The sequence below is a fragment of the Phalangium opilio genome, unplaced genomic scaffold, assembly GCF_054372755.1.
Source record: "Phalangium opilio isolate 3A_F unplaced genomic scaffold, DU_Popi_V2 ptg000024l_1, whole genome shotgun sequence".
Lineage (NCBI taxonomy): Eukaryota > Metazoa > Arthropoda > Arachnida > Opiliones > Phalangiidae > Phalangium > Phalangium opilio.
Window position 1 is genome coordinate 11,566,865 of NW_028324155.1, and position 16,480 is coordinate 11,583,344.

The 16,480-nt window shown below is 38.2% G+C and overlaps 43 non-coding genes and 23 pseudogenes across 43 annotated transcripts; all 66 read right to left on the minus strand.

The window, feature by feature from the left end:
- Positions 1 to 100: 100 nt before the first annotated feature.
- On the minus strand, positions 101 to 219 carry LOC149693588 (5S ribosomal RNA). The gene has a single exon (XR_016383333.1). It is a non-coding gene; the product is annotated as a 5S ribosomal RNA (ribosomal RNA).
- Positions 220 to 355: 136 nt separating this feature from the next.
- Positions 356 to 474, minus strand: LOC149693589 (5S ribosomal RNA; annotated as a pseudogene).
- A 136-nt stretch (positions 475 to 610) lies between these two features.
- LOC149693590 (5S ribosomal RNA) lies at positions 611 to 729 on the minus strand. Its single transcript, XR_016383344.1, has one exon. It is a non-coding gene; the product is annotated as a 5S ribosomal RNA (ribosomal RNA).
- Positions 730 to 866: 137 nt separating this feature from the next.
- Positions 867 to 985, minus strand: LOC149693591 (5S ribosomal RNA). Its single transcript, XR_016383111.1, has one exon. It is a non-coding gene; the product is annotated as a 5S ribosomal RNA (ribosomal RNA).
- Positions 986 to 1,109: 124 nt separating this feature from the next.
- LOC149693592 (5S ribosomal RNA) lies at positions 1,110 to 1,212 on the minus strand (annotated as a pseudogene).
- A 135-nt stretch (positions 1,213 to 1,347) lies between these two features.
- LOC149693593 (5S ribosomal RNA) lies at positions 1,348 to 1,466 on the minus strand (annotated as a pseudogene).
- A 137-nt stretch (positions 1,467 to 1,603) lies between these two features.
- On the minus strand, positions 1,604 to 1,722 carry LOC149693594 (5S ribosomal RNA). The gene has a single exon (XR_016383176.1). It is a non-coding gene; the product is annotated as a 5S ribosomal RNA (ribosomal RNA).
- A 137-nt stretch (positions 1,723 to 1,859) lies between these two features.
- LOC149693595 (5S ribosomal RNA) lies at positions 1,860 to 1,978 on the minus strand. The gene has a single exon (XR_016383355.1). It is a non-coding gene; the product is annotated as a 5S ribosomal RNA (ribosomal RNA).
- Positions 1,979 to 2,114: 136 nt separating this feature from the next.
- LOC149693596 (5S ribosomal RNA) lies at positions 2,115 to 2,233 on the minus strand (annotated as a pseudogene).
- Positions 2,234 to 2,369: 136 nt separating this feature from the next.
- On the minus strand, positions 2,370 to 2,488 carry LOC149693597 (5S ribosomal RNA). The gene has a single exon (XR_016383366.1). It is a non-coding gene; the product is annotated as a 5S ribosomal RNA (ribosomal RNA).
- Positions 2,489 to 2,625: 137 nt separating this feature from the next.
- LOC149693598 (5S ribosomal RNA) lies at positions 2,626 to 2,744 on the minus strand. The gene has a single exon (XR_016383112.1). It is a non-coding gene; the product is annotated as a 5S ribosomal RNA (ribosomal RNA).
- Positions 2,745 to 2,868: 124 nt separating this feature from the next.
- Positions 2,869 to 2,971, minus strand: LOC149693599 (5S ribosomal RNA; annotated as a pseudogene).
- Positions 2,972 to 3,106: 135 nt separating this feature from the next.
- On the minus strand, positions 3,107 to 3,225 carry LOC149693600 (5S ribosomal RNA; annotated as a pseudogene).
- A 137-nt stretch (positions 3,226 to 3,362) lies between these two features.
- LOC149693601 (5S ribosomal RNA) lies at positions 3,363 to 3,481 on the minus strand. The gene has a single exon (XR_016383178.1). It is a non-coding gene; the product is annotated as a 5S ribosomal RNA (ribosomal RNA).
- A 137-nt stretch (positions 3,482 to 3,618) lies between these two features.
- On the minus strand, positions 3,619 to 3,737 carry LOC149693602 (5S ribosomal RNA). The gene has a single exon (XR_016383378.1). It is a non-coding gene; the product is annotated as a 5S ribosomal RNA (ribosomal RNA).
- Positions 3,738 to 3,874: 137 nt separating this feature from the next.
- LOC149693603 (5S ribosomal RNA) lies at positions 3,875 to 3,993 on the minus strand. Its single transcript, XR_016383082.1, has one exon. It is a non-coding gene; the product is annotated as a 5S ribosomal RNA (ribosomal RNA).
- A 137-nt stretch (positions 3,994 to 4,130) lies between these two features.
- On the minus strand, positions 4,131 to 4,249 carry LOC149693604 (5S ribosomal RNA). Its single transcript, XR_016383083.1, has one exon. It is a non-coding gene; the product is annotated as a 5S ribosomal RNA (ribosomal RNA).
- Positions 4,250 to 4,386: 137 nt separating this feature from the next.
- LOC149693605 (5S ribosomal RNA) lies at positions 4,387 to 4,505 on the minus strand. Its single transcript, XR_016383384.1, has one exon. It is a non-coding gene; the product is annotated as a 5S ribosomal RNA (ribosomal RNA).
- A 122-nt stretch (positions 4,506 to 4,627) lies between these two features.
- On the minus strand, positions 4,628 to 4,730 carry LOC149693606 (5S ribosomal RNA; annotated as a pseudogene).
- A 137-nt stretch (positions 4,731 to 4,867) lies between these two features.
- Positions 4,868 to 4,986, minus strand: LOC149693607 (5S ribosomal RNA). The gene has a single exon (XR_016383113.1). It is a non-coding gene; the product is annotated as a 5S ribosomal RNA (ribosomal RNA).
- A 124-nt stretch (positions 4,987 to 5,110) lies between these two features.
- LOC149693608 (5S ribosomal RNA) lies at positions 5,111 to 5,213 on the minus strand (annotated as a pseudogene).
- Positions 5,214 to 5,349: 136 nt separating this feature from the next.
- On the minus strand, positions 5,350 to 5,468 carry LOC149693609 (5S ribosomal RNA; annotated as a pseudogene).
- A 137-nt stretch (positions 5,469 to 5,605) lies between these two features.
- LOC149693610 (5S ribosomal RNA) lies at positions 5,606 to 5,724 on the minus strand. Its single transcript, XR_016383084.1, has one exon. It is a non-coding gene; the product is annotated as a 5S ribosomal RNA (ribosomal RNA).
- A 137-nt stretch (positions 5,725 to 5,861) lies between these two features.
- LOC149693611 (5S ribosomal RNA) lies at positions 5,862 to 5,980 on the minus strand. The gene has a single exon (XR_016383385.1). It is a non-coding gene; the product is annotated as a 5S ribosomal RNA (ribosomal RNA).
- Positions 5,981 to 6,117: 137 nt separating this feature from the next.
- Positions 6,118 to 6,236, minus strand: LOC149693612 (5S ribosomal RNA). Its single transcript, XR_016383086.1, has one exon. It is a non-coding gene; the product is annotated as a 5S ribosomal RNA (ribosomal RNA).
- A 137-nt stretch (positions 6,237 to 6,373) lies between these two features.
- Positions 6,374 to 6,492, minus strand: LOC149693613 (5S ribosomal RNA). Its single transcript, XR_016383179.1, has one exon. It is a non-coding gene; the product is annotated as a 5S ribosomal RNA (ribosomal RNA).
- A 137-nt stretch (positions 6,493 to 6,629) lies between these two features.
- LOC149693614 (5S ribosomal RNA) lies at positions 6,630 to 6,748 on the minus strand. Its single transcript, XR_016383186.1, has one exon. It is a non-coding gene; the product is annotated as a 5S ribosomal RNA (ribosomal RNA).
- Positions 6,749 to 6,870: 122 nt separating this feature from the next.
- LOC149693615 (5S ribosomal RNA) lies at positions 6,871 to 6,973 on the minus strand (annotated as a pseudogene).
- Positions 6,974 to 7,110: 137 nt separating this feature from the next.
- On the minus strand, positions 7,111 to 7,229 carry LOC149693616 (5S ribosomal RNA). Its single transcript, XR_016383386.1, has one exon. It is a non-coding gene; the product is annotated as a 5S ribosomal RNA (ribosomal RNA).
- A 137-nt stretch (positions 7,230 to 7,366) lies between these two features.
- Positions 7,367 to 7,485, minus strand: LOC149693617 (5S ribosomal RNA). Its single transcript, XR_016383154.1, has one exon. It is a non-coding gene; the product is annotated as a 5S ribosomal RNA (ribosomal RNA).
- Positions 7,486 to 7,621: 136 nt separating this feature from the next.
- LOC149693618 (5S ribosomal RNA) lies at positions 7,622 to 7,740 on the minus strand. Its single transcript, XR_016383387.1, has one exon. It is a non-coding gene; the product is annotated as a 5S ribosomal RNA (ribosomal RNA).
- Positions 7,741 to 7,877: 137 nt separating this feature from the next.
- On the minus strand, positions 7,878 to 7,996 carry LOC149693619 (5S ribosomal RNA; annotated as a pseudogene).
- A 137-nt stretch (positions 7,997 to 8,133) lies between these two features.
- LOC149693620 (5S ribosomal RNA) lies at positions 8,134 to 8,252 on the minus strand. Its single transcript, XR_016383109.1, has one exon. It is a non-coding gene; the product is annotated as a 5S ribosomal RNA (ribosomal RNA).
- Positions 8,253 to 8,388: 136 nt separating this feature from the next.
- Positions 8,389 to 8,507, minus strand: LOC149693621 (5S ribosomal RNA). Its single transcript, XR_016382923.1, has one exon. It is a non-coding gene; the product is annotated as a 5S ribosomal RNA (ribosomal RNA).
- A 137-nt stretch (positions 8,508 to 8,644) lies between these two features.
- On the minus strand, positions 8,645 to 8,763 carry LOC149693622 (5S ribosomal RNA). The gene has a single exon (XR_016383205.1). It is a non-coding gene; the product is annotated as a 5S ribosomal RNA (ribosomal RNA).
- Positions 8,764 to 8,900: 137 nt separating this feature from the next.
- Positions 8,901 to 9,019, minus strand: LOC149693623 (5S ribosomal RNA; annotated as a pseudogene).
- A 122-nt stretch (positions 9,020 to 9,141) lies between these two features.
- LOC149693624 (5S ribosomal RNA) lies at positions 9,142 to 9,244 on the minus strand (annotated as a pseudogene).
- A 137-nt stretch (positions 9,245 to 9,381) lies between these two features.
- On the minus strand, positions 9,382 to 9,500 carry LOC149693625 (5S ribosomal RNA). The gene has a single exon (XR_016383236.1). It is a non-coding gene; the product is annotated as a 5S ribosomal RNA (ribosomal RNA).
- Positions 9,501 to 9,637: 137 nt separating this feature from the next.
- Positions 9,638 to 9,756, minus strand: LOC149693626 (5S ribosomal RNA; annotated as a pseudogene).
- Positions 9,757 to 9,892: 136 nt separating this feature from the next.
- On the minus strand, positions 9,893 to 10,011 carry LOC149693627 (5S ribosomal RNA; annotated as a pseudogene).
- Positions 10,012 to 10,149: 138 nt separating this feature from the next.
- Positions 10,150 to 10,268, minus strand: LOC149693628 (5S ribosomal RNA). Its single transcript, XR_016382924.1, has one exon. It is a non-coding gene; the product is annotated as a 5S ribosomal RNA (ribosomal RNA).
- A 137-nt stretch (positions 10,269 to 10,405) lies between these two features.
- On the minus strand, positions 10,406 to 10,524 carry LOC149693629 (5S ribosomal RNA). Its single transcript, XR_016382925.1, has one exon. It is a non-coding gene; the product is annotated as a 5S ribosomal RNA (ribosomal RNA).
- Positions 10,525 to 10,646: 122 nt separating this feature from the next.
- Positions 10,647 to 10,749, minus strand: LOC149693630 (5S ribosomal RNA; annotated as a pseudogene).
- A 137-nt stretch (positions 10,750 to 10,886) lies between these two features.
- Positions 10,887 to 11,005, minus strand: LOC149693631 (5S ribosomal RNA). Its single transcript, XR_016382926.1, has one exon. It is a non-coding gene; the product is annotated as a 5S ribosomal RNA (ribosomal RNA).
- Positions 11,006 to 11,142: 137 nt separating this feature from the next.
- On the minus strand, positions 11,143 to 11,261 carry LOC149693632 (5S ribosomal RNA). Its single transcript, XR_016383075.1, has one exon. It is a non-coding gene; the product is annotated as a 5S ribosomal RNA (ribosomal RNA).
- Positions 11,262 to 11,383: 122 nt separating this feature from the next.
- Positions 11,384 to 11,486, minus strand: LOC149693633 (5S ribosomal RNA; annotated as a pseudogene).
- Positions 11,487 to 11,623: 137 nt separating this feature from the next.
- Positions 11,624 to 11,742, minus strand: LOC149693634 (5S ribosomal RNA). Its single transcript, XR_016382927.1, has one exon. It is a non-coding gene; the product is annotated as a 5S ribosomal RNA (ribosomal RNA).
- Positions 11,743 to 11,878: 136 nt separating this feature from the next.
- On the minus strand, positions 11,879 to 11,997 carry LOC149693635 (5S ribosomal RNA). The gene has a single exon (XR_016382929.1). It is a non-coding gene; the product is annotated as a 5S ribosomal RNA (ribosomal RNA).
- Positions 11,998 to 12,134: 137 nt separating this feature from the next.
- On the minus strand, positions 12,135 to 12,253 carry LOC149693636 (5S ribosomal RNA). The gene has a single exon (XR_016382930.1). It is a non-coding gene; the product is annotated as a 5S ribosomal RNA (ribosomal RNA).
- Positions 12,254 to 12,389: 136 nt separating this feature from the next.
- Positions 12,390 to 12,508, minus strand: LOC149693637 (5S ribosomal RNA; annotated as a pseudogene).
- A 138-nt stretch (positions 12,509 to 12,646) lies between these two features.
- LOC149693638 (5S ribosomal RNA) lies at positions 12,647 to 12,765 on the minus strand. The gene has a single exon (XR_016382931.1). It is a non-coding gene; the product is annotated as a 5S ribosomal RNA (ribosomal RNA).
- A 137-nt stretch (positions 12,766 to 12,902) lies between these two features.
- LOC149693639 (5S ribosomal RNA) lies at positions 12,903 to 13,021 on the minus strand. The gene has a single exon (XR_016382932.1). It is a non-coding gene; the product is annotated as a 5S ribosomal RNA (ribosomal RNA).
- Positions 13,022 to 13,143: 122 nt separating this feature from the next.
- LOC149693640 (5S ribosomal RNA) lies at positions 13,144 to 13,246 on the minus strand (annotated as a pseudogene).
- Positions 13,247 to 13,383: 137 nt separating this feature from the next.
- On the minus strand, positions 13,384 to 13,502 carry LOC149693641 (5S ribosomal RNA). Its single transcript, XR_016382933.1, has one exon. It is a non-coding gene; the product is annotated as a 5S ribosomal RNA (ribosomal RNA).
- A 137-nt stretch (positions 13,503 to 13,639) lies between these two features.
- On the minus strand, positions 13,640 to 13,758 carry LOC149693642 (5S ribosomal RNA). Its single transcript, XR_016382934.1, has one exon. It is a non-coding gene; the product is annotated as a 5S ribosomal RNA (ribosomal RNA).
- A 122-nt stretch (positions 13,759 to 13,880) lies between these two features.
- Positions 13,881 to 13,983, minus strand: LOC149693643 (5S ribosomal RNA; annotated as a pseudogene).
- Positions 13,984 to 14,120: 137 nt separating this feature from the next.
- LOC149693644 (5S ribosomal RNA) lies at positions 14,121 to 14,239 on the minus strand. Its single transcript, XR_016382935.1, has one exon. It is a non-coding gene; the product is annotated as a 5S ribosomal RNA (ribosomal RNA).
- Positions 14,240 to 14,376: 137 nt separating this feature from the next.
- LOC149693645 (5S ribosomal RNA) lies at positions 14,377 to 14,495 on the minus strand. The gene has a single exon (XR_016382936.1). It is a non-coding gene; the product is annotated as a 5S ribosomal RNA (ribosomal RNA).
- A 122-nt stretch (positions 14,496 to 14,617) lies between these two features.
- Positions 14,618 to 14,720, minus strand: LOC149693646 (5S ribosomal RNA; annotated as a pseudogene).
- A 137-nt stretch (positions 14,721 to 14,857) lies between these two features.
- Positions 14,858 to 14,976, minus strand: LOC149693647 (5S ribosomal RNA). The gene has a single exon (XR_016382937.1). It is a non-coding gene; the product is annotated as a 5S ribosomal RNA (ribosomal RNA).
- A 137-nt stretch (positions 14,977 to 15,113) lies between these two features.
- LOC149693648 (5S ribosomal RNA) lies at positions 15,114 to 15,232 on the minus strand. The gene has a single exon (XR_016383076.1). It is a non-coding gene; the product is annotated as a 5S ribosomal RNA (ribosomal RNA).
- A 122-nt stretch (positions 15,233 to 15,354) lies between these two features.
- Positions 15,355 to 15,457, minus strand: LOC149693649 (5S ribosomal RNA; annotated as a pseudogene).
- Positions 15,458 to 15,594: 137 nt separating this feature from the next.
- On the minus strand, positions 15,595 to 15,713 carry LOC149693650 (5S ribosomal RNA). The gene has a single exon (XR_016382938.1). It is a non-coding gene; the product is annotated as a 5S ribosomal RNA (ribosomal RNA).
- Positions 15,714 to 15,849: 136 nt separating this feature from the next.
- LOC149693651 (5S ribosomal RNA) lies at positions 15,850 to 15,968 on the minus strand. Its single transcript, XR_016382940.1, has one exon. It is a non-coding gene; the product is annotated as a 5S ribosomal RNA (ribosomal RNA).
- A 137-nt stretch (positions 15,969 to 16,105) lies between these two features.
- Positions 16,106 to 16,224, minus strand: LOC149693652 (5S ribosomal RNA). The gene has a single exon (XR_016382941.1). It is a non-coding gene; the product is annotated as a 5S ribosomal RNA (ribosomal RNA).
- Positions 16,225 to 16,361: 137 nt separating this feature from the next.
- Positions 16,362 to 16,480, minus strand: LOC149693653 (5S ribosomal RNA; annotated as a pseudogene).

Below are 16,480 nucleotides of genomic sequence, written 5' to 3' on the forward strand. Positions count from 1 at the left end.
AGACAAATTAACCATCATCTTTTTAAAACAATAACAAAAAGAAAATATGTTTGCTTTTTTCATATCTATTGGAATTTAAAAGAGGAAAAAAAAGTGAAAAAGCCAACGGCACGCAGTGTTCCTAAGTGGTCTCCCTCCCAAGTACTGACTGCGCTCGACGCTGCTTAACTTCGGTGATCGGACGAGAACCGGTGTTTTCAGCGTGATATGGCCGTTGCCGAGAGTGCTAGATAATAATTCGAATTTAAATTAAGTGAGACAAATTAACCATCATCTTTTTAAAACAATAACAAAAAGAAAATATGTTTGCTTTATTCATATCTATTGGAATTTAAAAGAGGAAAAAAAGTGAAAAATCCAACGGCACGCAGTGTTCCTAAGTGGTCTCCCTCCCAAGTTCTGATTGCGCTCGACGCTGCTTAACTTCGGTGATCGGACGAGAACCGGTGTTTTCAGCGTGATATGGCCGTTGCCGAGAGTGCTATTTAATAATTCGAATTTAAATTAAGTGAGACAAATTAACCTTCATCTTTTTAAAACAATAACAAAAAGAAAATATGTTTGCTTTTTTCATATCTATTGGAATTTAAAAGAGGAAAAAAATTGAAAAAGCCAACGGCACGCAGTGTTCCTAAGTGGTCTCCCTCCCAAGTACTGACTGCGCTCGACGCTGCTTAACTTCGGTGATCGGACGAGAACCGGTGTTTTCAGCGTGATATGGCCGTTGCCGAGAGTGCTAGATAATAATTCGAATTTAAATTAAGTGAGACAAATTAACCTTCATCTTTTTAAAACAATAACAAAAAGAAAATATGTTTGCATTTTTCATATCTATTGGAATTTAAAAGAGGAAAAAAAAGTGAAAAAGGCAACGGCACGCAGTGTTCCTAAGTGGTCTCCCTCCCAAGTACTGACTGCGCTCGACGCTGCTTAACTTCGGTTATCGGACGAGAACCGGTGTTTTCAGCGTGATATGGCCGTTGCCGAGAGTGCTATTTAATAATTCGAATTTAATTAACCTTCATCTTTATAAATCAATAAGAAAAAGAAGATATGTTTTTGCTTTTTTCATGTCTCATGGAATTTAAAAGAGGAAATAAAAGTGAAAAAGCCAACGGCACGCAAAGTTTCCAAGTACTGACTGCGCTCGACGCTGCTTAACTTCGGTGATCGGACGAGAACCGGTTTTTTCAGCGTGATATGGCCGTTGCCGAGAGTGCTAGATAATAATTCGAATTTAAATTAAGTGAGACAAATTAACCATCATCTTTTTAAAACAATAACAAAAAGAAAATATGTTTGCTTTTTTCATATCTATTGGAATTTAAAAGAGGAAAAAAGTGAAAAAGCCAACGTCACGCAGTGTTCCTAAGTGGTCTCCCTCCCAAGTATTGATTGCGCTCGACGCTGCTTAACTTCGGTGATCGGACGAGAACCGGTGTTTTCAGCGTGATATGGCCGTTGCCAAGAGTGCTATTTAATAATTCGAATTTAAATTAAGTGAGACAAATTAACCTTCATCTTTTTAAAACAATAACAAAAAGAAAATATGTTTGCTTTTTTCATATCTATTGGAATTTAAAAGAGGAAAAAAAAGTGAAAAAGCCAACAGCACGCAGTGTTCCTAAGTGGTCTCCCTCCCAAGTACTGACTGCGCTCGCCGCTGCTTAACTTCGGTGATCGGACGAGAACCGGTGTTTTCAGCGTGATATGGCCGTTGCCGAGAGTGCTAGATAATAATTCGAATTTAAATTAAGTGAGACAAATTAACCATCATCTATTTAAAACAATAACAAAAAGAAAATATGTTTGCTTTTTTCATATCTATTGGAATTTAAAAGAGGAAAAAAAAGTGAAAAAGCCAACGGCACGCAGTGTTCCTAAGTGGTCTCCCTCCCAAGTACTGACTGCGCTCGACGCTGCTTAACTTCGGTGATCGGACGAGAACCGGTGTTTTCAGCGTGATATGGCCGTTGCCGAGAGTGCTTGATAATAATTCGAATTTAAATTAAGTGAGACAAATTAACCATCATCTTTTTAAAACAATAACAAAAAGAAAATATGTTTGCTTTATTCATATCTATTGGAATTTAAAAGAGGAAAAAAAGTGAAAAATCCAACGGCACGCAGTGTTCCTAAGTGGTCTCCCTCCCAAGTTCTGATTGCGCTCGACGCTGCTTAACTTCGGTGATCGGACGAGAACCGGTGTTTTCAGCGTGATATGGCCGTTGCCGAGAGTGCTATTTAATAATTCGAATTTAAATTAAGTGAGACAAATTAACCTTCATCTTTTTAAAACAATAACAAAAAGAAAATATGTTTGCTTTTTTCATATCTATTGGAATTTAAAAGAGGAAAAAAATTGAAAAAGCCAACGGCACGCAGTGTTCCTAAGTGGTCTCCCTCCCAAGTACTGACTGCGCTCGACGCTGCTTAACTTCGGTGATCGGACGAGAACCGGTGTTTTCAGCGTGATATGGCCGTTGCCGAGAGTGCTAGATAATAATTCGAATTTAAATTAAGTGAGACAAATTAACCTTCATCTTTTTAAAACAATAACAAAAAGAAAATATGTTTGCATTTTTCATATCTATTGGAATTTAAAAGAGGAAAAAAAAGTGAAAAAGGCAACGGCACGCAGTGTTCCTAAGTGGTCTCCCTCCCAAGTACTGACTGCGCTCGACGCTGCTTAACTTCGGTTATCGGACGAGAACCGGTGTTTTCAGCGTGATATGGCCGTTGCCGAGAGTGCTATTTAATAATTCGAATTTAATTAACCTTCATCTTTATAAATCAATAAGAAAAAGAAGATATGTTTTTGCTTTTTTCATGTCTCATGGAATTTAAAAGAGGAAATAAAAGTGAAAAAGCCAACGGCACGCAAAGTTTCCAAGTACTGACTGCGCTCGACGCTGCTTAACTTCGGTGATCGGACGAGAACCGGTTTTTTCAGCGTGATATGGCCGTTGCCGAGAGTGCTAGATAATAATTCGAATTTAAATTAAGTGAGACAAATTAACCATCATCTTTTTAAAACAATAACAAAAAGAAAATATGTTTGCTTTTTTCATATCTATTGGAATTTAAAAGAGGAAAAAAGTGAAAAAGCCAACGTCACGCAGTGTTCCTAAGTGGTCTCCCTCCCAAGTATTGATTGCGCTCGACGCTGCTTAACTTCGGTGATCGGACGAGAACCGGTGTTTTCAGCGTGATATGGCCGTTGCCAAGAGTGCTATTTAATAATTCGAATTTAAATTAAGTGAGACAAATTAACCTTCATCTTTTTAAAACAATAACAAAAAGAAAATATGTTTGCTTTTTTCATATCTATTGGAATTTAAAAGAGGAAAAAAAAGTGAAAAAGCCAACAGCACGCAGTGTTCCTAAGTGGTCTCCCTCCCAAGTACTGACTGCGCTCGCCGCTGCTTAACTTCGGTGATCGGACGAGAACCGGTGTTTTCAGCGTGATATGGCCGTTGCCGAGAGTGCTAGATAATAATTCGAATTTAAATTAAGTGAGACAAATTAACCATCATCTTTTTAAAACAATAACAAAAAGAAAATATGTTTGCTTTTTTCATATCTATTGGAATTTAAAAGAGGAAAAAAAAGTGAAAAAGCCAACGGCACGCAGTGTTCCTAAGTGGTCTCCCTCCCAAGTACTGACTGCGCTCGACGCTGCTTAACTTCGGTGATCGGACGAGAACCGGTGTTTTCAGCGTGATATGGCCGTTGCCAAGAGTGCTATTTAATAATTCGAATTTAAATTAAGTGAGACAAATTAACCTTCATCTTTTTAAAACAATAACAAAAAGAAAATATGTTTGCTTTTTTCATATCTATTGGAATTTAAAAGAGGAAAAAAAAGTGAAAAAGCCAACAGCACGCAGTGTTCCTAAGTGGTCTCCCTCCCAAGTACTGACTGCGCTCGACGCTGCTTAACTTCGGTGATCGGACGAGAACCGGTGTTTTCAGCGTGATATGGCCGTTGCCAAGAGTGCTATTTAATAATTCGAATTTAAATTAAGTGAGACAAATTAACCTTCATCGTTTTAAAACAATAACAAAAAGAAAATATGTTTGCTATTTTCATATCTATTGGAATTTAAAAGAGGAAAAAAAAGTGAAAAAGCCAACAGCACGCAGTGTTCCTAAGTGGTCTCCCTCCCAAGTACTGACTGCGCTCGACGCTGCTTAACTTCGGTGATCGGACGAGAACCGGTGTTTTCAGCGTGATATGGCCGTTGCCGAGAGTGCTAGATAATAATTCGAATTTAAATTAAGTGAGACAAATTAACCATCATCTTTTTAAAACAATAACAAAAAGAAAATATGTTTGCTATTTTCATATCTATTGGAATTTAAAAGAGGAAAAAAAAGTGAAAAAGCCAACGGCACGCAGTGTTCCTAAGTGGTCTCCCTCCCAAGTACTGACTGCGCTCGACGCTGCTTAACTTCGGTGATCGGACGAGAACCGGTGTTTTCAGCGTGATATGGCCGTTGCCGAGAGTGCTATTTAATAATTCGAATTTAATTAACCTTCATCTTTATAAATCAATAAGAAAAAGAAGATATGTTTGCTTTTTTCATATCTCATGGAATTTAAAAGAGGAAATAAAAGTGAAAAAGCCAACGGCACGCAAAGTTTCCAAGTACTGACTGCGCTCGACGCTGCTTAACTTCGGTGATCGGACGAGAACCGGTGTTTTCAGCGTGATATGGCCGTTGCCGAGAGTGCTAGATAATAATTCGAATTTAAATTAAGTGAGACAAATTAACCATCATCTTTTTAAAACAATAACAAAAAGAAAATGTGTTTGCTTTTTTCATATCTATTGGAATTTAAAAGAGGAAAAAAAAGTGAAAAAGGCAACGGCACGCAGTGTTCCTAAGTGGTCTCCCTCCCAAGTACTGACTGCGCTCGACGCTGCTTAACTTCGGTTATCGGACGAGAACCGGTGTTTTCAGCGTGATATGGCCGTTGCCGAGAGTGCTATTTAATAATTCGAATTTAATTAACCTTCATCTTTATAAATCAATAAGAAAAAGAAGATATGTTTTTGCTTTTTTCATGTCTCATGGAATTTAAAAGAGGAAATAAAAGTGAAAAAGCCAACGGCACGCAAAGTTTCCAAGTACTGACTGCGCTCGACGCTGCTTAACTTCGGTGATCGGACGAGAACCGGTTTTTTCAGCGTGATATGGCCGTTGCCGAGAGTGCTAGATAATAATTCGAATTTAAATTAAGTGAGACAAATTAACCATCATCTTTTTAAAACAATAACAAAAAGAAAATATGTTTGCTTTTTTCATATCTATTGGAATTTAAAAGAGGAAAAAAAGTGAAAAAGCCAACGTCACGCAGTGTTCCTAAGTGGTCTCCCTCCCAAGTACTGATTGCGCTCGACGCTGCTTAACTTCGGTGATCGGACGAGAACCGGTGTTTTCAGCGTGATATGGCCGTTGCCAAGAGTGCTATTTAATAATTCGAATTTAAATTAAGTGAGACAAATTAACCTTCATCTTTTTAAAACAATAACAAAAAGAAAATATGTTTGCTTTTTTCATATCTATTGGAATTTAAAAGAGGAAAAAAAAGTGAAAAAGCCAACAGCACGCAGTGTTCCTAAGTGGTCTCCCTCCCAAGTACTGACTGCGCTCGACGCTGCTTAACTTCGGTGATCGGACGAGAACCGGTGTTTTCAGCGTGATATGGCCGTTGCCGAGAGTGCTAGATAATAATTCGAATTTAAATTAAGTGAGACAAATTAACCATCATCTTTTTAAAACAATAACAAAAAGAAAATATGTTTGCTTTTTTCATATCTATTGGAATTTAAAAGAGGAAAAAAAAGTGAAAAAGCCAACGGCACGCAGTGTTCCTAAGTGGTCTCCCTCCCAAGTACTGACTGCGCTCGACGCTGCTTAACTTCGGTGATCGGACGAGAACCGGTGTTTTCAGCGTGATATGGCCGTTGCCAAGAGTGCTATTTAATAATTCGAATTTAAATTAAGTGAGACAAATTAACCTTCATCTTTTTAAAACAATAACAAAAAGAAAATATGTTTGCTTTTTTCATATCTATTGGAATTTAAAAGAGGAAAAAAAAGTGAAAAAGCCAACAGCACGCAGTGTTCCTAAGTGGTCTCCCTCCCAAGTACTGACTGCGCTCGACGCTGCTTAACTTCGGTGATCGGACGAGAACCGGTGTTTTCAGCGTGATATGGCCGTTGCCAAGAGTGCTATTTAATAATTCGAATTTAAATTAAGTGAGACAAATTAACCTTCATCGTTTTAAAACAATAACAAAAAGAAAATATGTTTGCTATTTTCATATCTATTGGAATTTAAAAGAGGAAAAAAAAGTGAAAAAGCCAACAGCACGCAGTGTTCCTAAGTGGTCTCCCTCCCAAGTACTGACTGCGCTCGCCGCTGCTTAACTTCGGTGATCGGACGAGAACCGGTGTTTTCAGCGTGATATGGCCGTTGCCGAGAGTGCTAGATAATAATTCGAATTTAAATTAAGTGAGACAAATTAACCATTATCTTTTTAAAACAATAACAAAAAGAAAATATGTTTGCTTTTTTCATATCTATTGGAATTTAAAAGAGGAAAAAAAAGTGAAAAAGCCAACGGCACGCAGTGTTCCTAAGTGGTCTCCCTCCCAAGTACTGACTGCGCTCGACGCTGCTTAACTTCGGTGATCGGACGAAAACCGGTGTTTTCAGCGTGATATGGCCGTTGCCGAGAGTGCTATTTAATAATTCGAATTTAATTAACCTTCATCTTTATAAATCAATAAGAAAAAGAAGATATGTTTGCTTTTTTCATATCTCATGGAATTTAAAAGAGGAAATAAAAGTGAAAAAGCCAACGGCACGCAAAGTTTCCAAGTACTGACTGCGCTCGACGCTGCTTAACTTCGGTGATCGGACGAGAACCGGTGTTTTCAGCGTGATATGGCCGTTGCCGAGAGTGCTAGATAATAATTCGAATTTAAATTAAGTGAGACAAATTAACCATCATCTTTTTAAAACAATAACAAAAAGAAAATGTGTTTGCTTTTTTCATATCTATTGGAATTTGAAAGAGGAAAAAAAAGTGAAAAAGCCAACGGCACGCAGTGTTCCTAAGTGGTCTCCCTCCCAAGTACTGACTGCGCTCGACGCTGCTTAACTTCGGTGATCGGACGAGAACCGGTGTTTTCAGCGTGATATGGCCGTTGCCGAGAGTGCTATTTAATAATTCGAATTTAAATTAAGTGAGACAAATTAACCTTCATCTTTTTAAAACAATAACAAAAAGAAAATATGTTTGCTTTTTTCATATCTATTGGAATTTAAAAGAGGAAAAAAAAGTGAAAAAGCCAACGGCACGCAGTGTTCCTAAGTGGCCTCCCTCCCAAGTACTGACTGCGCTCGACGCTGCTTAACTTCGGTGATCGGACGAGAACCGGTGTTTTCAGCGTGATATGGCCGTTGCCGAGAGTGCTATTTAATAATTCGAACTTAAATTAAGTGAGACAAATTAACCTTCATCTTTTTAAAACAATAACAAAAAGAAAATATGTTTGCTTTTTTCATATCTATTGGAATTTAAAAGAGGAAAAAAATTGAAAAAGCCAACGGCACGCAGTGTTCCTAAGTGGTCTCCCTCCCAAGTACTGACTGCGCTCGACGCTGCTTAACTTCGGTGATCGGACGAGAACCGGTGTTTTCAGCGTGATATGGCCGTTGCCGAGAGTGCTAGATAATAATTCGAATTTAAATTAAGTGAGACAAATTAACCTTCATCTTTTTAAAACAATAACAAAAAGAAAATATGTTTGCATTTTTCATATCTATTGGAATTTAAAAGAGGAAAAAGAAGTGAAAAAGCCAACGGCACGCAGTGTTGCTAAGTGGTCTCCCTCCCAAGTACTGACTGCGCTCGACGCTGCTTAACTTCGGTGATCGGACGAGAACCGGTGTTTTCAGCGTGATATGGCCGTTGCCGAGAGTGCTAGATAATAATTCGAATTTAAATTAAGTGAGACAAATTAACCATCATCTTTTTAAAACAATAACAAAAAGAAAATATGTTTGCTTTTTTCATATCTATTGGAATTTAAAAGAGGAAAAAAAAGTGAAAAAGCCAACGGCACGCAGTGTTCCTAAGTGGTTTCCCTCCCAAGTACTGACTGCGCTCGACGCTGCTTAACTTCGGTGATCGGACGAGAACCGGTGTTTTCAGCGTGATATGGCCGTTGCCGAGAGTGCTATTTAATAATTCGAATTTAAATTAAGTGAGACAAATTAACCTTCATCTTTTTAAAACAATAACAAAAAGAAAATATGTTTGCTTTTTTCATATCTATTGGAATTTAAAAGAGGAAAAAAATTGAAAAAGCCAACGGCACGCAGTGTTCCTAAGTGGTCTCCCTCCCAAGTACTGACTGCGCTCGACGCTGCTTAACTTCGGTGATCGGACGAGAACCGGTGTTTTCAGCGTGATATGGCCGTTGCCGAGAGTGCTAGATAATAATTCGAATTTAAATTAAGTGAGACAAATTAACCTTCATCTTTTTAAAACAATAACAAAAAGAAAATATGTTTGCATTTTTCATATCTATTGGAATTTAAAAGAGGAAAAAAAAGTGAAAAAGCCAACGGCACGCAGTGTTCCTAAGTGGTCTCCCTCCCAAGTACTGACTGCGCTCGACGCTGCTTAACTTCGGTGATCCGACGAGAACCGGTGTTTTCAGCGTGATATGGCCGTTGCCAAGAGTGCTAGATAATAATTCGAATTTAAATTAAGTGAGACAAATTGACCTTCATCTTTTTAAAACAATAACAAAAAGAATATATGTTTGCTTTTTTCATATCTATAGGAATTTAAAAGAGGAAAAAAAAGTGAAAAAGCCAACTGCACGCAGCGTTCCTAAGTGGTCTCCCTCCCAAGTACTGACTGCGCTCGACGCTGCTTAACTTCGGTTATCGGACGAGAACCGGTGTTTTCAGCGTGATATGGCCGTTGCCGAGAGTGCTATTTAATAATTCGAATTTAATTAACCTTCATCTTTATAAATCAATAAGAAAAAGAAGATATGTTTGCTTTTTTCATATCTCATGGAATTTAAAAGAGGAAATAAAAGTGTAAAAGCCAACGGCACGCAAAGTTTCCAAGTACTGACTGCGCTCGACGCTGCTTAACTTCGGTGATCGGACGAGAACCGGTGTTTTCAGCGTGATATGGCCGTTGCCGAGAGTGCTAGATAATAATTCGAATTTAAATTAAGTGAGACAAATTAACGTTCATCTTTTTAAAACAATAACAAAAAGAAAATATGTTTGCTTTTTTCATATCTATTGGAATTTAAAAGAGGAAAAAAAAGTGAAAAAGCCAACGGCACGCAGTGTTCCTAAGTGGTCTCCCTCCCATGTACTGACTGCGCTCGACGCTGCTTAACTTCGGTGATCGGACGAGAACCGGTGTTTTCAGCGTGATATGGCCGTTGCCGAGAGTGCTAGATAATAATTCGAATTTAAATTAAGTGAGACAAATTAACCATCATCTTTTTAAAACAATAACAAAAAGAAAATATGTTTGCTTTTTTCATATCTATTGGAATTTAAAAGAGGAAAAAAAAGTGAAAAAGCCAACGGCACGCAGTGTTCCTAAGTGGTCTCCCTCCCATGTACTGACTGCGCTCGACGCTGCTTAACTTCAGTGATCGGAAGAGAACCGGTGTTTTCAGCGTGATATGGCCGTTGCCGAGAGTGCTAGATAATAATTCGAATTTAAATTAAGTGAGACAAATTAACCATCATCTTTTTAAAACAATAACAAAAAGAAAATATGTTTGCTTTTTTCATATCTATTGGAATTTAAAAGAGGAAAAAAAGTGAAAAAGCCAACGTCACGCAGTGTTCCTAAGTGGTCTCCCTCCCAAGTACTGACTGCGCTCGACGCTGCTTAACTTCGGTGATCGGACGAGAACCGGTGTTTTCAGCGTGATATGGCCGTTGCCAAGAGTGCTATTTAATAATTCGAATTTAAATTAAGTGAGACAAATTAACCTTCATCTTTTTAAAACAATAACAAAAAGAAAATATGTTTGCTTTTTTCATATCTATTGGAATTTAAAAGAGGAAAAAAAAGTGAAAAAAGCCAACGGCACGCAGTGTTCCTAAGTGGTCTCCCTCCCAAGTACTGACTGCGCTCGACGCTGCTTAACTTCGGTGATCGGACGAGAACCGGTGTTTTCAGCGTGATATGGCCGTTGCCGAGAGTGCTAGATAATAATTCGAATTTAAATTAAGTGAGACAAATTAACCATCATCTTTTTAAAACAATAACAAAAAGAAAATATGTTTGCTTTTTTCATATCTATTGGAATTTAAAAGAGGAAAAAAAAGTGAAAAAGCCAACGGCACGCAGTGTTCCTAAGTGGTCTCCCTCCCAAGTACTGACTGCGCTCGACGCTGCTTAACTTCGGTGATCGGACGAGAACCGGTGTTTTCAGCGTGATATGGCCGTTGCCGAGAGTGCTATTTAATAATTCGAATTTAATTAACCTTCATCTTTATAAATCAATAAGAAAAAGAAGATATGTTTGCTTTTTTCATATCTCATGGAATTTAAAAGAGGAAATAAAAGTGAAAAAGCCAACGGCACGCAAAGTTTCCAAGTACTGACTGCGCTCGACGCTGCTTAACTTCGGTGATCGGACGAGAACCGGTGTTTTCAGAGTGATATGGCCGTTGCCAAGAGTGCTATTTAATAATTCGAATTTAAATTAAGTGAGACAAATTAACCTTCATCTTTTTAAAACAATAACAAAAAGAAAATATGTTTGCTTTTTTCATATCTATTGGAATTTAAAAGAGGAAAAAAAAGTGAAAAAGCCAACGGCACGCAGTGTTCCTAAGTGGTCTCCCTCCCAAGTACTGACTGCGCTCGACGCTGCTTAACTTCGGTGATCGGACGAGAACCGGTGTTTTCAGCGTGATATGGCCGTTGCCGAGAGTGCTAGATAATAATTCGAATTTAAATTAAGTGAGACAAATTAACCATCATCTTTTTAAAACAATAACAAAAAGAAAATATGTTTGCTTTTTTCATATCTATTGGAATTTAAAAGAGGAAAAAAAAGTGAAAAAGCCAACGGCACGCAGTGTTCCTAAGTGGTCTCCCTCCCAAGTACTGTCTGCGCTCGACGCTGCTTAACTTCGGTGATCGGACGAGAACCGGTGTTTTCAGCGTGATATGGCCGTTGCCGAGAGTGCTATTTAATAATTCGAATTTAATTAACCTTCATCTTTATAAATCAATAAGAAAAAGAAGATATGTTTGCTTTTTTCATATCTCATGGAATTTAAAAGAGGAAATAAAAGTGAAAAAGCCAACGGCACGCAAAGTTTCCAAGTACTGACTGCGCTCGACGCTGCTTAACTTCGGTGATCGGACGAGAACCGGTGTTTTCAGCGTGATATGGCCGTTGCCGAGAGTGCTAGACAATAATTCGAATTTAAATTAAGTGAGACAAATTAACCATCATCTTTTTAAAACAATAACAAAAAGAAAATATGTTTGCTTTTTTCATATCTATTGGAATTTAAAAGAGGAAAAAAAAGTGAAAAAGCCAACGGCACGCAGTGTTCCTAAGTGGTCTCCCTCCCAAGTACTGACTGCGCTCGACGCTGCTTAACTTCGGTGATCGGACGAGAACCGGTGTTTTCAGCGTGATATGGCCGTTGCCGAGAGTGCTATTTAATAATTCGAATTTAAATTAAGTGAGACAAATTAACCTTCATCTTTTTAAAACAATAACAAAAAGAAAATATGTTTGCTTTTTTCATATCTATTGGAATTTAAAAGAGGAAAAAAATTGAAAAAGCCAACGGCACGCAGTGTTCCTAAGTGGTCTCCCTCCCAAGTACTGACTGCGCTCGACGCTGCTTAACTTCGGTGATCGGACGAGAACCGGTGTTTTCAGCGTGATATGGCCGTTGCCGAGAGTACTAGATAATAATTCGAATTTAAATTAAGTGAGACAAATTAACCTTCATCTTTTTAAAACAATAACAAAAAGAAAATATGTTTGCATTTTTCATATCTATTGGAATTTAAAAGAGGAAAAAGAAGTGAAAAAGCCAACGGCACGCAGTGTTCCTAAGTGGTCTCCCTCCCAAGTACTGACTGCGCTCGACGCTGCTTAACTTCGGTGATCGGACGAGAACCGGTGTTTTCAGCGTGATATGGCCGTTGCCGAGAGTGCTAGATAATAATTCGAATTTAAATTAAGTGAGACAAATTAACCATCATCTTTTTAAAACAATAACAAAAAGAAAATATGTTTGCTTTTTTCATATCTATTGGAATTTAAAAGAGGAAAAAAAGTGAAAAAGCCAACGTCACGCAGTGTTCCTAAGTGGTCTCCCTCCCAAGTACTGACTGCGCTCGACGCTGCTTAACTTCGGTGATCGGACGAGAACCGGTGTTTTCAGCGTGATATGGCCGTTGCCAAGAGTGCTATTTAATAATTCGAATTTAAATTAAGTGAGACAAATTAACCTTCATCTTTTTAAAACAATAACAAAAAGAAAATATGTTTGCTTTTTTCATATCTATTGGAATTTAAAAGAGGAAAAAAAAGTGAAAAAAGCCAACGGCACGCAGTGTTCCTAAGTGGTCTCCCTCCCAAGTACTGACTGCGCTCGACGCTGCTTAACTTCGGTGATCGGACGAGAACCGGTGTTTTCAGCGTGATATGGCCGTTGCCGAGAGTGCTAGATAATAATTCGAATTTAAATTAAGTGAGACAAATTAACCATCATCTTTTTAAAACAATAACAAAAAGAAAATATGTTTGCTTTTTTCATATCTATTGGAATTTAAAAGAGGAAAAAAAAGTGAAAAAGCCAACGGCACGCAGTGTTCCTAAGTGGTCTCCCTCCCAAGTACTGACTGCGCTCGACGCTGCTTAACTTCGGTGATCGGACGAGAACCGGTGTTTTCAGCGTGATATGGCCGTTGCCGAGAGTGCTATTTAATAATTCGAATTTAATTAACCTTCATCTTTATAAATCAATAAGAAAAAGAAGATATGTTTGCTTTTTTCATATCTCATGGAATTTAAAAGAGGAAATAAAAGTGAAAAAGCCAACGGCACGCAAAGTTTCCAAGTACTGACTGCGCTCGACGCTGCTTAACTTCGGTGATCGGACGAGAACCGGTGTTTTCAGAGTGATATGGCCGTTGCCAAGAGTGCTATTTAATAATTCGAATTTAAATTAAGTGAGACAAATTAACCTTCATCTTTTTAAAACAATAACAAAAAGAAAATATGTTTGCTTTTTTCATATCTATTGGAATTTAAAAGAGGAAAAAAAAGTGAAAAAGCCAACGGCACGCAGTGTTCCTAAGTGGTCTCCCTCCCAAGTACTGACTGCGCTCGACGCTGCTTAACTTCGGTGATCGGACGAGAACCGGTGTTTTCAGCGTGATATGGCCGTTGCCGAGAGTGCTAGATAATAATTCAAATTTAAATTAAGTGAGACAAATTAACCATCATCTTTTTAAAACAATAACAAAAAGAAAATATGTTTGCTTTTTTCATATCTATTGGAATTTAAAAGAGGAAAAAAAAGTGAAAAAGCCAACGGCACGCAGTGTTCCTAAGTGGTCTCCCTCCCAAGTACTGACTGCGCTCGACGCTGCTTAACTTCGGTGATCGGACGAGAACCGGTGTTTTCAGCGTGATATGGCCGTTGCCGAGAGTGCTATTTAATAATTCGAATTTAATTAACCTTCATCTTTATAAATCAATAAGAAAAAGAAGATATGTTTGCTTTTTTCATATCTCATGGAATTTAAAAGAGGAAATAAAAGTGAAAAAGCCAACGGCACGCAAAGTTTCCAAGTACTGACTGCGCTCGACGCTGCTTAACTTCGGTGATCGGACGAGAACCGGTGTTTTCAGAGTGATATGGCCGTTGCCAAGAGTGCTATTTAATAATTCGAATTTAAATTAAGTGAGACAAATTAACCTTCATCTTTTTAAAACAATAACAAAAAGAAAATATGTTTGCTTTTTTCATATCTATTGGAATTTAAAAGAGGAAAAAAAAGTGAAAAAGCCAACGGCACGCAGTGTTCCTAAGTGGTCTCCCTCCCAAGTACTGACTGCGCTCGACGCTGCTTAACTTCGGTGATCGGACGAGAACCGGTGTTTTCAGCGTGATATGGCCGTTGCCGAGAGTGCTAGATAATAATTCGAATTTAAATTAAGTGAGACAAATTAACCATCATCTTTTTAAAACAATAACAAAAAGAAAATATGTTTGCTTTTTTCATATCTATTGGAATTTAAAAGAGGAAAAAAAAGTGAAAAAGCCAACGGCACGCAGTGTTCCTAAGTGGTCTCCCTCCCAAGTACTGACTGCGCTCGACGCTGCTTAACTTCGGTGATCGGACGAGAACCGGTGTTTTCAGCGTGATATGGCCGTTGCCGAGAGTGCTATTTAATAATTCGAATTTAATTAACCTTCATCTTTATAAATCAATAAGAAAAAGAAGATATGTTTGCTTTTTTCATATCTCATGGAATTTAAAAGAGGAAATAAAAGTGAAAAAGCCAACGGCACGCAAAGTTTCCAAGTACTGACTGCGCTCGACGCTGCTTAACTTCGGTGATCGGACGAGAACCGGTGTTTTCAGAGTGATATGGCCGTTGCCAAGAGTGCTATTTAATAATTCGAATTTAAATTAAGTGAGACAAATTAACCTTCATCTTTTTAAAACAATAACAAAAAGAAAATATGTTTGCTTTTTTCATATCTATTGGAATTTAAAAGAGGAAAAAAAAGTGAAAAAGCCAACGGCACGCAGTGTTCCTAAGTGGTCTCCCTCCCAAGTACTGACTGCGCTCGACGCTGCTTAACTTCGGTGATCGGACGAGAACCGGTGTTTTCAGCGTGATATGGCCGTTGCCGAGAGTGCTAGATAATAATTCGAATTTAAATTAAGTGAGACAAATTAACCATCATCTTTTTAAAACAATAACAAAAAGAAAATATGTTTGCTTTTTTCATATCTATTGGAATTTAAAAGAGGAAAAAAAAGTGAAAAAGCCAACGGCACGCAGTGTTCCTAAGTGGTCTCCCTCCCAAGTACTGTCTGCGCTCGACGCTGCTTAACTTCGGTGATCGGACGAGAACCGGTGTTTTCAGCGTGATATGGCCGTTGCCGAGAGTGCTATTTAATAATTCGAATTTAATTAACCTTCATCTTTATAAATCAATAAGAAAAAGAAGATATGTTTGCTTTTTTCATATCTCATGGAATTTAAAAGAGGAAATAAAAGTGAAAAAGCCAACGGCACGCAAAGTTTCCAAGTACTGACTGCGCTCGACGCTGCTTAACTTCGGTGATCGGACGAGAACCGGTGTTTTCAGCGTGATATGGCCGTTGCCGAGAGTGCTAGACAATAATTCGAATTTAAATTAAGTGAGACAAATTAACCATCATCTTTTTAAAACAATAACAAAAAGAAAATATGTTTGCTTTTTTCATATCTATTGGAATTTAAAAGAGGAAAAAAAAGTGAAAAAGCCAACGGCACGCAGTGTTCCTAAGTGGTCTCCCTCCCAAGTACTGACTGCGCTCGACGCTGCTTAACTTCGGTGATCGGACGAGAACCGGTGTTTTCAGCGTGATATGGCCGTTGCCGAGAGTGCTATTTAATAATTCGAATTTAAATTAAGTGAGACAAATTAACCTTCATCTTTTTAAAACAATAACAAAAAGAAAATATGTTTGCTTTTTTCATATCTATTGGAATTTAAAAGAGGAAAAAAATTGAAAAAGCCAACGGCACGCAGTGTTCCTAAGTGGTCTCCCTCCCAAGTACTGACTGCGCTCGACGCTGCTTAACTTCGGTGATCGGACGAGAACCGGTGTTTTCAGCGTGATATGGCCGTTGCCGAGAGTACTAGATAATAATTCGAATTTAAATTAAGTGAGACAAATTAACCTTCATCTTTTTAAAACAATAACAAAAAGAAAATATGTTTGCATTTTTCATATCTATTGGAATTTAAAAGAGGAAAAAGAAGTGAAAAAGCCAACGGCACGCAGTGTTCCTAAGTGGTCTCCCTCCCAAGTACTGACTGCGCTCGACGCTGCTTAACTTCGGTGATCGGACGAGAACCGGTGTTTTCAGCGTGATATGGCCGTTGCCGAGAGTGCTAGATAATAATTCGAATTTAAATTAAGTGAGACAAATTAACCATCATCTTTTTAAAACAATAACAAAAAGAAAATATGTTTGCTTTTTTCATATCTATTGGAATTTAAAAGAGGAAAAAAAAGTGAAAAAGCCAACGGCACGCAGTGTTCCTAAGTGGTTTCCCTCCCAAGTACTGACTGCGCTCGACGCTGCTAAACTTCGGTGATCGGACGAGAACCGGTGCTTTCAGCGTGATATGGCCGTTGCC